This window comes from Struthio camelus, chromosome Z (genome assembly GCF_040807025.1).
Source record: "Struthio camelus isolate bStrCam1 chromosome Z, bStrCam1.hap1, whole genome shotgun sequence".
Classification (NCBI taxonomy): Eukaryota; Metazoa; Chordata; class Aves; order Struthioniformes; family Struthionidae; genus Struthio; species Struthio camelus.
Genome location: NC_090982.1, coordinates 67,500,657 through 67,515,198, shown reverse-complemented (window position 1 = coordinate 67,515,198; position 14,542 = coordinate 67,500,657). Strand labels below are relative to the sequence as shown.

General features: G+C 35.0%; 1 protein-coding gene across 3 annotated transcripts in view; it reads right to left on the bottom strand.

Annotated features, from left to right (window-relative positions):
- The window catches only part of LOC104146908 (3',5'-cyclic-AMP phosphodiesterase 4D), a 401,542-nt gene that overhangs the window by 317,227 nt on the left and 69,773 nt on the right, over nt 1–14,542 (bottom strand). The gene's annotated exons all lie outside the window — the stretch shown is intronic.

Genomic DNA, 14,542 nt, shown 5'->3' with positions numbered 1-14,542 from the left:
CCTCAGTTTTCTTGTAAAACCACAATTGCACATAATATACTGGCCCATTTTGGTTTAGGAAAATACTGAAGCATATGCTTGTAAACTTCCTTTTATTGCAAAAGCACTTCAAATATATATGAATTCCATGGAATAATTATGAAACATATTTGCAAAGTGCTGTTCTGCAGAGTAAGATGATTAAATATTTACTCAGATTTTGTGCTAACCTTAAAGTCATCCACGTCCTGTTCCATATGAAAAGAACAACTTTGACAATTCCCATAAATAGTCTTTTTTAAATAAGAGATTTATTTATACAGGCACTTATACCCATTAACAGAAGCAAGTAAAAATGCTTTGCCTGTCAAGTTTGCACCAAGTTTTATTAAACACAGCAACTCTGTAAGGTTTGAATGGATTGATAAACACATCCACTTTCATTTAATTCCTTAGTAACTCCAAGAGCTGCCCTACAGAAGATCAGAAAAAGCAAACAAAACTAGAGTAGTAAATCCTTACAAACAATTTTTTAAGCAGAGATGCTTGTCAGAGTACAGTTTCTACTGTATAGACTTGCCCAGCTGTTTTTTTCCTGCCTAAACAACCAACATTTAATTATTCATAATTTATCTACAAAATGTCTATACTAATAATAGAAAATCTGAACCATCAATTTAGCTACGGATGATGATAAAACAATATAGTAGTAAAACTAACTCCAGTTTGGGGGGGAGAGTTTTCCTCTCAACGATGAGGAGCAAATGAGGATTTTCATGACTTTTTACTGCAGAAGAGTAGTTGGGCCTACCTCAGCAATCTCCAAAATACAAAAATATATCTGTGCAGTTAATGCACACGTCTGTGCGTCCTGGTCTTTGAAGGTTGCGCCACTTCCTGAAGTAGGATGTACATAGTCAGACATGTATCTAGCAGTCATATACAGAGATGAAAAGTGTAATTTTCAGTCCTGCACCTAGCAAATATTCTTAGTTTTCTCTCTGTTTCCTAGTACTAAGTGGAAAAATAACATCTGATAGTACATTTATTATTTTGAACAAATGTTTAAACAGGTCATGTACCTACATACAGTTGAGAGAACAATTCATCACAATTTCTGAAACGTAAATGGTCCTGCTTTGTGGGATAACTGAGTGTTTTAGCTTTCACTCAGGTCTACAGATATTTTGGTTAGTAAAGAAAAATTCAGTAGGTCTTCAGTAAGGAAGATTTCCAAGTAACATTTGGGTCACAAAAGCATATATTTAAACATATCATTGGATCTGTGCTTCAGATCACAAATATTCATAGGAAGGATAAAATTATATATCTTTAATAGTTTCCAACCATCCAAGAATATTAAAGTGTTTTATGGCATCAGTTAATTCAAAACTGTAATTTAACCTTGTATTTCAGACATTAGCAGCCTTGCATGTTACACAGTGGTACTCTGTTTTCTTTAAAAATCCTGCATATAGGTTACCAGAACACATTACTGGAGCGCAGGATCTTCATTTCCACAAATTCCAGCCACTCCTGAATGTCATGTTCTTCTCCTGAACACTATGCCGTCACTGGACAAATAGCCAGCATTCTCTCATATGTACGTTGCTTTAAAATCTTGTTTGAATACAAGCTTTATGATCTTTGGAGGAAAGATCACAGTTATCCATTGTACATTTATTGATTTGTTGCTAGAAATCTTGATGTAGGTCTGCAATTTAATTTTTAAATTACAGTATTCAGCACAATTCATCTCACTTCACATTTGCAGTACGCTCTATAATAGTAATAGACAAAAATGCCAGTAGTATCATCACACTAGTTAAAAACACAACAAATAAAATCGCCTATCGATTTCCTTACAATTGTTCTAAACAGCCAAAGGTTCCACAAAAGTGAAAATCTAGCCACCGTTCTTAGCAATTGTCTAAAACAACACGTCAGAAAAGGAAAAAGGTACAGTTTAAGAGGTATTCCTCCAGATCTCATCCAGAGTCTACAGAACTCAGCACAAAGATTTCATTACACATAACAGCAATTCCTTACAGGGCAAGTTTAAAATTTCAAAATATTAAAAAAACTAGGTCTACTCACTGGACATGTGAATTCACAGAAGGGCACAATGCAAACACTCACCCAACTATGTATTTCTTCATATGTGGTACTTACCTATAAAGCAAACAAATAGAAAACAAACCTAAATATCTATGCACACACACGCACACACACACACACATTTCAGCATTCTAAAAAGTGTTCTGAGGATCAAAATATTCTACTCACTCCTATAAGAGATTCCAGCTACATCATCTTCCTGGATTTATAACTACTTATACAGCACTGGTCATGTATAGTAACACATTGTTTAAAGCAATTCTTACATCAGCCAGGGTATAGCTTTACACTTTTCCTCCTTAATTTTAGTAAAAAAAGGTCTAAAAAGACTTGCAAAGCCTTGTTACCTTACATCCTGATTTTAAGCATCAGTTACTATGCAAAAATATATATGTTAAATAATATAAGCTTTTAACTACAAAATTAAACATAATAATAATAAAATGATAACTTCAGGAACATGCTAATTATTCCAGGAAGGTTATTTAGATTAAAAAAAAAAGCAAAAGTCTATGTTTTTTTTAAATGCTTTTGAGCTTTAGTTTCATATGATAGTTTCTAATATCAGAGCTCAAAAAACATGTTCCAATATTGCAAATATTTAGCACTAAAAAAGAATTCTTCTCCATAAGTCTTACTTTTCAAACACAAGTGTTGCCTACCTTTAACAGAATAAAAATAAAAATAATTAAAAAAAAAAAACCAAAACAGGGCACATAAGTGAATCAGCCGAGTTCATAAAATCAATCACTAATCAGATTGAAATACTTATGTCCCTGGATACCCAGTCACGTGACATATAATGGAGTAGATAAACATGATTAATCTTTGTCCATTAGATTCATTTCACTATTAATTATGCTATTAAATTGTGAGGCATTCACTTGTTCTTAGGGTTTTTTTTTTTTTTTAAAGAGAAAAGAAAGAATGGTAAAAATTCTAAACCGCTGGGAACTTCTAAGCTGTGAATTTCTTGCCTTGCAGACATAGGTCACCAGAATGCAATTGTGTTCTACTGCTGCGTGAAACACTTTTTCAAGGTCTGCATGCATCTGTATGTGGTGAATAAAAACAACTCAAGCTTTATGCCCAAGTACTGGTATCGCTCCGTTAGACTGGTCCATACACACTTATGGTTGTTCTAAATCCTGTAGTGCTCCTGCATGCGAGGGCTCCCATATCTATGCGCCTGCAGACGACAGAGTCAGTTGTTGCTAGTACTGCACAGGAACTAAGACACCCGTACAGTCAGTAGTTATGGAAAGGTTTAAGCTTGCCTCCGAACTAGAGAATATTATATAAAAACAAGCCTTGATGTGAAGGATCTGTAAGTAATGACACTGGCAAATATAAGACTCTTCAAGTGCTTGCACATCATGTTTTATTGGTTGCGAGCTAGTTCTGCACAGCAAAACGCAGTGTCAGGGCTTACATCATCAAACTGGGCCGTATTACATATTTATGAATTAGCAGTGAAGTTTGCTCCACTGCGTTTTGAAATTCTGTTGCCCAGTAACCTGGTTTCAGTAGCTGTTGACTTTGCTTTTTCCTTTTCGTTATCTAGGTTATATAACACAAATGGTCCATTTTTGCCAACCTAGGCATTTTTTCATTCAAGCAAACATGCCCTTCTGTGTACGATGGCAGGGCTGAAGAGTACACACTTTTTTTTTTTTTTTTCCCCCAAACCTCTTTGTCTTACAGACTCTTACCACAGTCATGATTTACAGACAGAACAATACCCCGAAAATCATCAAAGGTGACTTTCGACAAGCAAAAATGTTATCCCAAATTCAAACTCAAAACAACAGGCATATGTACCTTAGACCTGTAAAAGAGTAGACCGTCCTGCTCCATACAGCCTCTCTTTACTGTCATCCCTGTGATAACATTAACTGGAACTGGAAAAGCACAGGAGATACTTACTCGCGGCTGACAGACCTTAGAGTCTGGCAGGCGGAGAAAATGCATTCTAACTCAGTATTTTCAATTTCAGGCATTGAAAAGCTGTTAGGTGGGTACCCTAAAATCCTGCGACTAACTTAAAAATGTTATTTCCAGAAGGTAATTGGAGGGTGGTGGAAGGGGGAGGTTGTTTTTTTCTTTTTGTCTATATTCAAGATTTCCGAGTCATCAGTTCATATTTTAGTCTCTGTCTGTAACTGCAAAGCTTAAAAAGTTATATTCTCATGTAATCACCTGCCTCCATATACCCAGATTTGAATAAAAACAAACATATTACAACACTGAACAATATAAGAATTGACAACATTGTTATTGTGATAAGCTTGTATTTACTTGTAAAAAGCAAGTTCATCTTGACAGAGATTCTTATCCTTTATATCTCTGCAGTGCTATAGAAATAGCAGGAACAGAAGCAGCTCCAGAGACTTAAAAATATATATATCATTTACTACCATTCCAAACTGAATCTTTAAAGACAACAAACAGAAGCTGCAATACTGAGTCACAGTTACCTCCAAAACAGCCCTGCTTAAAATACGAAACATTGGAACAGACTTTAAAAATCTTACTATAAATTATCACAAATGCCTTTATTTTTCTAAATCCATCCACAATTTATATCTTTCCTAATGAAAGAAGCATCACATTGAAATTCCTAATCCATAGCTATTCCATACCAATTTGTGACCTCTTTTCTTTAATTTTTGAAAAATATTTATATCAAAGTAAAGAATAATGAAGTGGCGGTTACAGAGAACACGGCCTGCTCGAACAGAAGAAATCCCACAGCTTTTGAGGATTGCTAGAAAGATTTGTTTTATCACTTTCTTCACCATTTTGCAACTGCAACATATCAAGCCTCATATATAAGAAGTCTTAGCAGATAATATGATAGGAATGCCTTGGCTTACAGTTGTGGAAATTTCCTACTCATATCACAGAAAGCTCATGCTCATGGGCAGAGGCCGAGGACAGTCTAACAGTTCCTGAAGATCAACAGCATTACCTCATTATTTCTCCCTGTCCAGCCTACCTCAAATCTAAAAGCTAGCTCACAACTAAATTGCACAAAGTGCTTACTACGGACTACTGAATATATCTATAGGCAACAAAAGTCATAGGATTTTTTTAATGGTAGAGATCAAAAAAAAAAAAAAAAGGGGGGGATTCTTGCTCCATCCCCATTCTCTGAAATGGAAACAAAAATTGGAGACTCCAAAAAGGCGCTCACCAATCTTGAAAAATCCACCTCCCGTCAGCCCTGCACAGAAGTCTGCGTGACTATGAAATCACCTATCTGCCCCACAGTACTGGTATGTTTAGTAGCACTGAAATCTTATCATTGTTAATTTAAGGAGAAAACAACAGTAATGTTTAATATTCCACAGTTCCCGGATTTTTTGTGAATAGGTTTATGATCTGCTAGTCAATTTATTGTAACTAAAATTAACTAGATTAAGCGTGTGCCTCAGCAAGCAATGGCCATTCTACCTGCACCACTGGGCCAATAATATTTAATTCCAAGCCGCAATTCTTCCGCTCTTCCACCTTTGTGCCGTTCTAGAGAACAGAGTAGCAAGTATGTTTGTGTGTGCTGTGGGCTTGTGAGACAAGATCAATGTTTTCAATGGTTTTTGAATATGAATTTTTTGCAGCAAAGCATAAATTTTTCACCGTGTGACGTCTGGTACCGAGTTCATTGAGCATTTAAAAAAAGCCTAATAATTCACAGCAAAGCAAGTAAACTTTCCTTGTAGATGGTAGGATGAGAAACATTAGAACATGTAACCTCCTCTCATACCAGATAAAAAGTGTTGTTTTCTTTGTGACTGTTCAAAATTTTTTTCTTAAACATGAATCTTAACTTTTCCAATTTATCCAAAAAGCAAGAATGCTTGCATTTTTCCCCCATCAGTAAACAACAGCAACAATAATCCACATGAATTTTTGAGATTGCAATTCTACAAGAATTACCAGAAATGGAATTAGTTTAGTCAAACATACAATGTGATTCGCATTCATTTTATGGCATTCATTGGACTTCAAAATTCTTTAAAAATGCAGTTAAAGAAAGCAGCCAGAAAGCACATGCAAATATTTTCTGTATTTTCTTGTGCGATATTCTGTTTTTAAATTTTAGCCTCGAAACCATAACAATAATAATTAACACTTGAGCATAAGTAAAATAGCACTTTACAAAGCATACTGAGGTTTACAACAGCAGGAGTGGCGAATCTGAGGGTCTGCCGACAAAATAGCAACCTGATTGTGCAACGTATCAGACGTATTACACAACTAAGAAATGAATTATGAGTTTAGACTATGTAAAGTGCTAACTGCATTAAACTAAATCTGTTTGTTTTCTTATGAATTATAAAATAGGGAAATATGCTATAAAATAATGTAAATACTCAGCCGGGAAATTATACCTTCAAGGAGATATTTCCTCTCAGATTTTATCATCAAGGCTTTGTAGATATTATGTATTTATTTTTCCCTTATTTTTAAAACTGAATTTGCACTAAAATAAATAGGAGCTGAGAAACCATTAACCTGTCCATGGGCACAACCCTGTTGTCACACCTACATTGTATACCATCTTTTAACCATTAGAATCTCTTGTGGAGTCTGTTGTCTCTCATATTGCCTTTATTACTCAGTGTATGCAAATACCTTAAGCAAATTAGGAGTGAATAGTTGCTAAACATTAAGTTAACATAAAACCATGCTTTTGCTACATAAACCTAAATCTCATGTGTTCTGTCTGACAACCTTCATTCAAAACTGTTAGCATTCCAAGACTCATAAAAGCATTCACAGCTTATTTTAAAAGGAGGCAGGCCTTCATATAATTATGAATTGTATACCTTGTATATTGTATATTCTTTAAATATTTTTTCCTTCTTAAAAAAACACAGATTTTTTTCTCTCATTACGTGTCCTGCAGTCTACTTTACACATTAATTGGTTGAATGTTTTATATATCTCCTTCTACAATAAATTCATTTTTCTGGGGATATAAGAGTACTATGGCCCTTCTCGTATTTGTAGACTAGTACTGTGACCCTTTTGGCATTTGTATAACAGATAAAAAACAGTCTCAGATTTGACAAAGGTAGATAAAGTGATCAGTCACTTTCACAAGTCTCTCCTTTCTTTGCAAAGATACTGTTATTTCTATCCTCAGGAAAAAGCAAATACGATATGTTAATTACATACAAAGTTTTATTTGCTTACTTACTTTCTTTTGAACTATGAAATGCAAAATCACCAACAATATTTTCACCATGGTAATTAATAAGATAAGCTTAGGGGAAAGTTTTAGAATCACAGAATCTACAGCAATGCCTTCATCTATTTGGACATGTCAGCATTTGCTACTACACCCCTACTTTTTGCCACAGAAATCTCTCTTAATTGTGTTTCACTAATATAAATATATATATAAAATAAAAAAATTGTGGGTAAAGTCATTTCTCCTTGAAGTAAGAGACTAACAGTAAATTTTAAACCCAGCATCATACGCAGTTGTTTTACTCTTGTTCTTTCATTGTACTTTCATTATATATTCTTTGCTATTCCCATTGTATCTCCCATGATGACACATTTGGGAGATTTTCAGATATGTAAAGATATGGAGTAGAATGACATTCATAAACACATATGCATCAGTGATTTATATTTGGTTAATGTTTCCAAAGGGAAAAGCTAATATCAAAGGGCTTGAAAGGGTCAGATACTGAACATGTAAGCTTAGTTATGGAAAAGTTTGGTGTTTTTTTTTTTTTTTATATTGCAAAGATTTATTCTTCAACATGTGAACTGTCCTATCAACTTGAACTGGATTATTATGTGCTGAAGTATTTTGTTGTATGACAGTCGCAGTTAGGCTCTAAGACAGTAAATGTTTTTCCCGTGCATAGTTCTGTTTAATGAGAAACATTCTCATTTTATGACATATTTCAAGTGTCAAGCTTCAAAGGAAAAATTTTAAATAAAAAGCAAGCTTTCTTTTCATGTTTAAAACAAGATTGTTTTAACTAACAGGGAGGCCTGTCCCAATAAACAGGAAATATCAATTCTACACAATTCTACATTTTAAAAAGGCCATATTTAATATAAATGTGTGGTTTGTAGATTTTACTTACACATATGCATATGAGATGTTCCTCAAAACATGCCTCCTATAACATCAAAGGAACCAACGACAGCAGGAAGAAGAAACTTCACAGTACCTATCCATACCTTACGCTGAATACGACTTTCTTTGCTATATAGGACATAGATGTTCTGTCCCAGATATTGTCTCTAAAGATGGTCCGCACCAACAAGCTGCTGCAGTATTTCAGTTTCAGCATTCCTGCACGAGACTACTATTAAGTGTAACAAAGTACACTTAGAGAAAATTGAATATTGCAAGTTAGCAAGGTATTTTATCGTCATTTCAATATCATAGTAGAATGATTACTTTAATCACAATAACGGACTATCTAGATTTTCTTCAAGCCTTTGTTCTGCTAATAATAGGCACTAATTATATGAATAAATGCAAGTCACAGTTGAACTTCCTTTAAAGGCTGTAATTATAATCCTCATTGTATCATTTTCATGACTCACTTTTTATAACATGGTGCTGAAACACTGTTGCTCAGCAAAACTGAAATTTCCTCTGCACTGTATTTTCTTTCCTTTCTGCACCAGTGGTCATGGAAAGCCACATGAGACTACTTCATAGAGAAATCACTTTTGTTTTTTAGCAGTAACAGTAATACCACTTTTAGAAAATTAGTGTAAGACAATACTCAGTAAACTGATAAAAGAAAGAAAAAGTTGCCTGTTTCTTCTCACAGTGGCCCAAAACAGAGGAAGCAGTTAAATAGAAGAAACTCCTCAGCTTTGGGGTTCAGCCCAGTTACCTGAGCTTATACGTGAGGTCCTTCCTGCCCAAAGGTCATTTCTCTATGACGTAGTCTCATCCGAACTTTGATCTGAACTTCCATGCACAATCGCAGAAGTCACGGCTGGGTTCTGCAAGGCTTTTGTGTGCCAGGATGTAGAGATTACAGTTCTAGCTCTGCTGGGGCTCAGGCTGCCAAAGCAGAGGTAGTGCGGGTAGTACAAAGTTTTGAAACACACAAATCTCCCTGGGGTAAAGATTATTGCTCTGTGCAATTGCTACAGTCCTCTGTGATTATTGCTATAAGATTACTGCTGTGTGGTTCTTGCTCTTTGAGCGCTCTCAGGATGGGTGACACTTTTGTAAACATTCCACAATACCTGGGCTTCCCCAACACAAACACCCTTTTACCAAGGGCCATAATCCTCTGAAATCTTCCTGTTGTTTTGCTTAAGTGTTCCTCTATCTATATGATCTCAACGAGAGATGGGGCATACTCAGAAAGACGTCAACTCTGCAACGCAAAGTGCAAGGAGAATTGCTGCAACCCTCTCCTCTTCCTTCAGCCCCAACCTTAATTATATTTGCTATTCTTGCTTCCCTTTCTCCTGAACTTACAACAAATGGCTCGACTCTGCTCTGTTCAAATGTACTTCTGAGAGGAAGAAAAAATACTGTTAGCAGAGTAAAACAGAGGGCAAGGCTCACCTCCAGGACATCCCTCTCTCTACAGCTGGAGTAGACAGCCCAGGCAAGCAGCCTCTCTCAGAGTGGGCCAGGTGGGAGCAGTGCCAGAGCAAGATAGAGCCAGACCAAAAAGCTGGTCCACATAGAGCTCCACAAAGCTGCACAGAGCACAGCACAAGACTAGTATCACAGATATTTAGTGCCTAAATACTGCTATGTAGCTTTGTATGTGTTAATGTGTTTAAAACCATGGCATTATGGTACTGCTGCATGGGGCATCAACAACAAGCATATGGAAAGCAGAGGACACGCTGCAAATTCACACAGTACTTCACTATAACATCATTATAACAGTATACTTCAGTAAATACTTCAGTATAACGTGAGCTGAAGTTATAACTGCTCATCAGTTGTTAATTTTTAATGAATTGTTAATATAAACATTCTTGTCTGCTGATAATTTTTTGATGCATAGACTTGTTATTTTTTTCAGGATCTCTCAACCTAGAATATCCTACTTGACATAATCAATATGCATTAAAGAGGGTATACAGCAGCTACTATCATTTTATCTTGCCACTCACTCAAGCTAATTTGCAGTGAACATCTGATTTATAAATAGGAACAAAGCTACAGTTTTATGAATTCCTAACTCAGCTGGACAATTTATGCAAAAATCTTGAAGAACACTGATTTATTTATGTTTTCTCCTTTCAATTCCCTGCCTCCTGTCTAATTTCCTTTATAATGACATACCTAGCATATACTCTAAGCCAGCTATAGGCAGACAGGAGAAGGTACTTGTTTTGTTCAGTAAATTACCAAATATGCATAAAATATTAACAGAGAATGTGCAACTTAATTGTTAAAAATATATTTTTCATTAGAGAGCAGATGTATATATGTAGATACAAAAACATCCGAAATCCTTCCAGATAAAAGTAGATATTTAATCAGCAAGCAACCTCATTTTCATTTTTTCATCCTTAAAGTCCTATAGAAAATATAAAAGATATAAGGTAATACTTTTGTGACTTCTACAATAGATTAAGCCTTGCATTACAACACTATCCAAAAATATGCTTTAAAGAGAGAATATATGCAATGAAAATCTTTCCAGTAAAAGAAATATTTAAAATAAAGGGTGATCAGAGAAAATCTCTACTGGTCTCCAGTCAGCTAAAATGCTTTCTGAAATCCCTGGAAATGATACTTCTACCTGACAGCATGCCACTGCCTCCCTGCTCACTTGTCTTTTAGAACTAAAAAGCCCCTTCTCTGCCTTCCACATTACTGATGAATGTCACACACATACAGAGCTAAAGCCCTGTGGAAAACAACAGTAGATTTTACGTTATTCTGCAAGAAAACCAATTACAGGAGGGAAAAAAAAAAGATAGCAGTGTGCCACACCCTATCAGAACTCTAATTCTTTCTTAATTATATTTATTGAACATTGTTAGTCAGATTCTATTTGAATAACAAATAACAGGCAGTGAACAAAGGAAATACAATCATCCCATATCCTAAAATTAAAAACAATGGAATAATATTCCTGTAAAATTTCTGTTCTGCAATTATATAACGGCAAAAAAATAATCTAGGTGAAAGGGAATGCATGATTACTTAATTCATGTTCTAATAAATCAAATGAGGCTGATTTTAGCAATAAAACATGAATAAGAAATTCCCAAGCCTATACTAGAAGCCTTAGCTGTGTTGAGCAGGTCCCCCCCCCCCCCCAATCTCTACTAAATTCTGTCTTAAAAATATAAAGAAACATGAGGGCACATTCAGGCAACCAAATCAAATCAAGTGAAATCAATGAATCAAATCAAAGTAATCAAGTCACCAAAGAGCCAAATGTTGTTACACTTAAGAAAGGTCATAAGGCACGGCACTTTTTCCTTTGAAGGCAAGAGCAAAGTCCTTCAAAAGAAGAAGAATTAGGCAGCGTTTCCCTGGGGCAGGCAATGTTACTAACTCAACAGAATTTAAGGCTGATGCAAAACCATCTAACATTTTAGACAGGAAGACAGACAAGCAATATTCAGAATATGTGCAAATGACTTAGTCAATTCAGGTGAACAGGTGAAGCCTTCAAGGGGACTGCTATTGATTACTGAAATGCATTAAAATGAAGCCAAGATGGGATGGATTTCTTTGCTCGGACACAGTCACATTCCACATTCAAATACTGCTGAAAATACTTTAGCATCCAAATAAACAACTTGACTATGCATTCTATGAAAAAATACATTGTTTGAAACCTGCTGCCTGGCCATGTCATTCAGTAACCTTGTTCTTACATGAGAAACAGTGAACAATTGTTTGTTACTCATGTTTGGTATGCTACTCATAATTTTATATATTTTGTATCTTCAGACTCTTTTCCTAACTCAAAAATTCTAGTCTATGTAATTGCTGCTTGTTTTGCTCACTATTTCTAAAACTTTTAACACTCTGAATTTCTTTTTGATTCCACTTAGCACAGAGTAGATATTTTCAGGGACTACCTACAGTAGATTCCTAGACCTTTGTTTTTATCCTTTGTATTACCAATGTATCAATATTTTTTCTTTTTTTTGGATACTTGACACAATAAAAAATAGTCATTCTCCAGTAAACTATACAGCATTTCCATGTCTTTCAAACTATTAATGCTACTATTGTTTTTGAATATATTGTAAATTATAACTCTTGCAAATATTTAACAGCCCAAGAATGTAATATTTTCCAGTTTAGTAAATGGCATTATCAATACCTACATTTGCCAGGCATGCAGTGTATCAGTTATCCAGATATCAGGAATTGCTATTTTGAATTAAGAGGCTAGCTCTGTTTTTGTAGAAGGAAAATACATTACTGATTAACAGATCTGAAACAGCCTTAATTACTATACTGAAAATTCCTTTCATGTTTTCTCTACAGTCTTAAATTGTACTGAAATGCAGTAGCACTAATCACACTATAGCAAAAATACTCAGTAAACGGCTTTAACATTGTTTCCCTCATAAGCTGTGTTCATCTTAGTGTCTATGCTGTTCTGGTGTTTCAAACACACTAAACAAGGGAGGAGCTGGGACAAGCTGCAAATGAATGAGGCAATTTCACTTCAGTATCCAGGCAACACAGGAAAGTGTAATGAATGCACAGCATTTTGTTCATTGCTCCAAAAGCTGTTAAAACTAACGATTCTTATGTTGTTGCTGCTGTTTTAATCATTTCTGATTCTTCCGTCTCAAGTATTCCAACCTGGTTTTTTCCCCCTTCTAGGTCTCATGTACGGAGAATGCCTTTGTCCTAGAATATTGTTTGTCAGTATAATCAGTCCATTCACTCCTTGGAGAAAGTCCCTTGGTAAAAATCTATTACTAAACTGAAAGAAAAGTCGAACGATAAAAACTCATGTTCTGGAACTCATTCCTTTTTTGATCCTGAGAAATCAGAGAGTAATTAGAATTTTGGCAGAGGGGATCTAATGCACTGAGTAGTGACTGTTTCACTGAAGATATCAGTTAATGTGCTTAGTCAGGTTATATTAAAGTAGTCTTACTTTATTTGGTCAAACTGACCTCCAAAGTAAAAAACAAAAACTAACAAACAAAAAAACACACTGAATTAAACCTATTTAAATTATAAATGAGAATTCAGAGAAAATGAATGACTTAATTAGTAATCAGTTATAATCAATATTTTATTATTTTTATTTACTTTCTGGAGTGTTCATGCTCACTACACTGGATGTATCAATCTCCATCATAGGCAACCAGAATCTTCTAAGAAATCTTTACTGCTGCAGATTTGCAAATTTAACCACATTGCTATTAACAACAGTAGAATATTTACTCCTACCCAATTGCAACAAGTTTTCAGTGTCACTACAGAAATACCTAAGTGTATTAATGTATAAAATTGTATTAGAAAAGAACAAACAAAATTCCTGTTTCCTCTCCCTAATTAAATACTACAGATTTATGATAACAGTCATTGCATGCAGGCAATTTATTCCTGCAGCATGCAGAACTCTGAGCCTCGCTCTTGAGAGAAGGTCACTCGGAGCCACCAGTGTGGTGGCACACCTTAGATTTGGCCTCAAAGTAACCTCTAACCTGAGCAAATTCAACAGCTAATGGACTTTTCCTAACCACATACCACCCACACCTCTACCCTACATGTTCAGACCTGGTCTTTCTCCGGCATCTTCAGGGCCTAACTACTGTAAGCAGCACAGTTGAAAGAACAATAAAATCTTGCCTATTATTACGGTCCACTACTTATGTGCTATCCTATGTCTGAGAAGAAACAGTTTGAAAGGGAATTGTTTATTTTGCCATTTTGCTTTTAATCCTATGCTTTTTTCCTCCCCCCAGATAAAATAAAACCGCTGATAATATATCTCTGCATTTTAAGTCTACGTTTGTTAGGAACAAGGATAGATGGATCATACTTTTCTGAATGAAATTATTTTTATAACTAGGCTGTCAGTTTCTAAATGAATAGATTGTTATGATAAATGAAAAAATAAATTTTATAGCAGTATAGGAATATGCCAGTGTAATTTTAATATATACTAAAGTACTCTCACATCAAGAATCAGTTCAACAGCAGCAACAACAGATTTCCTTCACTTACCTAATTTGCTGATTTTTACTATTTCAGTCAATACGGGTTCATTTCACCACCATGTCCTCATGCACTGGCAACAACAATTGTTCATGGGATTTTTTTGTTTGTTTGTAATGCACATTTGAGAAAATATTTACTTCTCTGTAGGACTTAGGATATGGAAAAGCTTATTCACCAAGCAATACTCTTTGCACAATTAATTATCATCTCTTTCAGCAAAGCTACCTTTACAATATATTAAAGTTTAAAAAGAACCAACATTTTTTA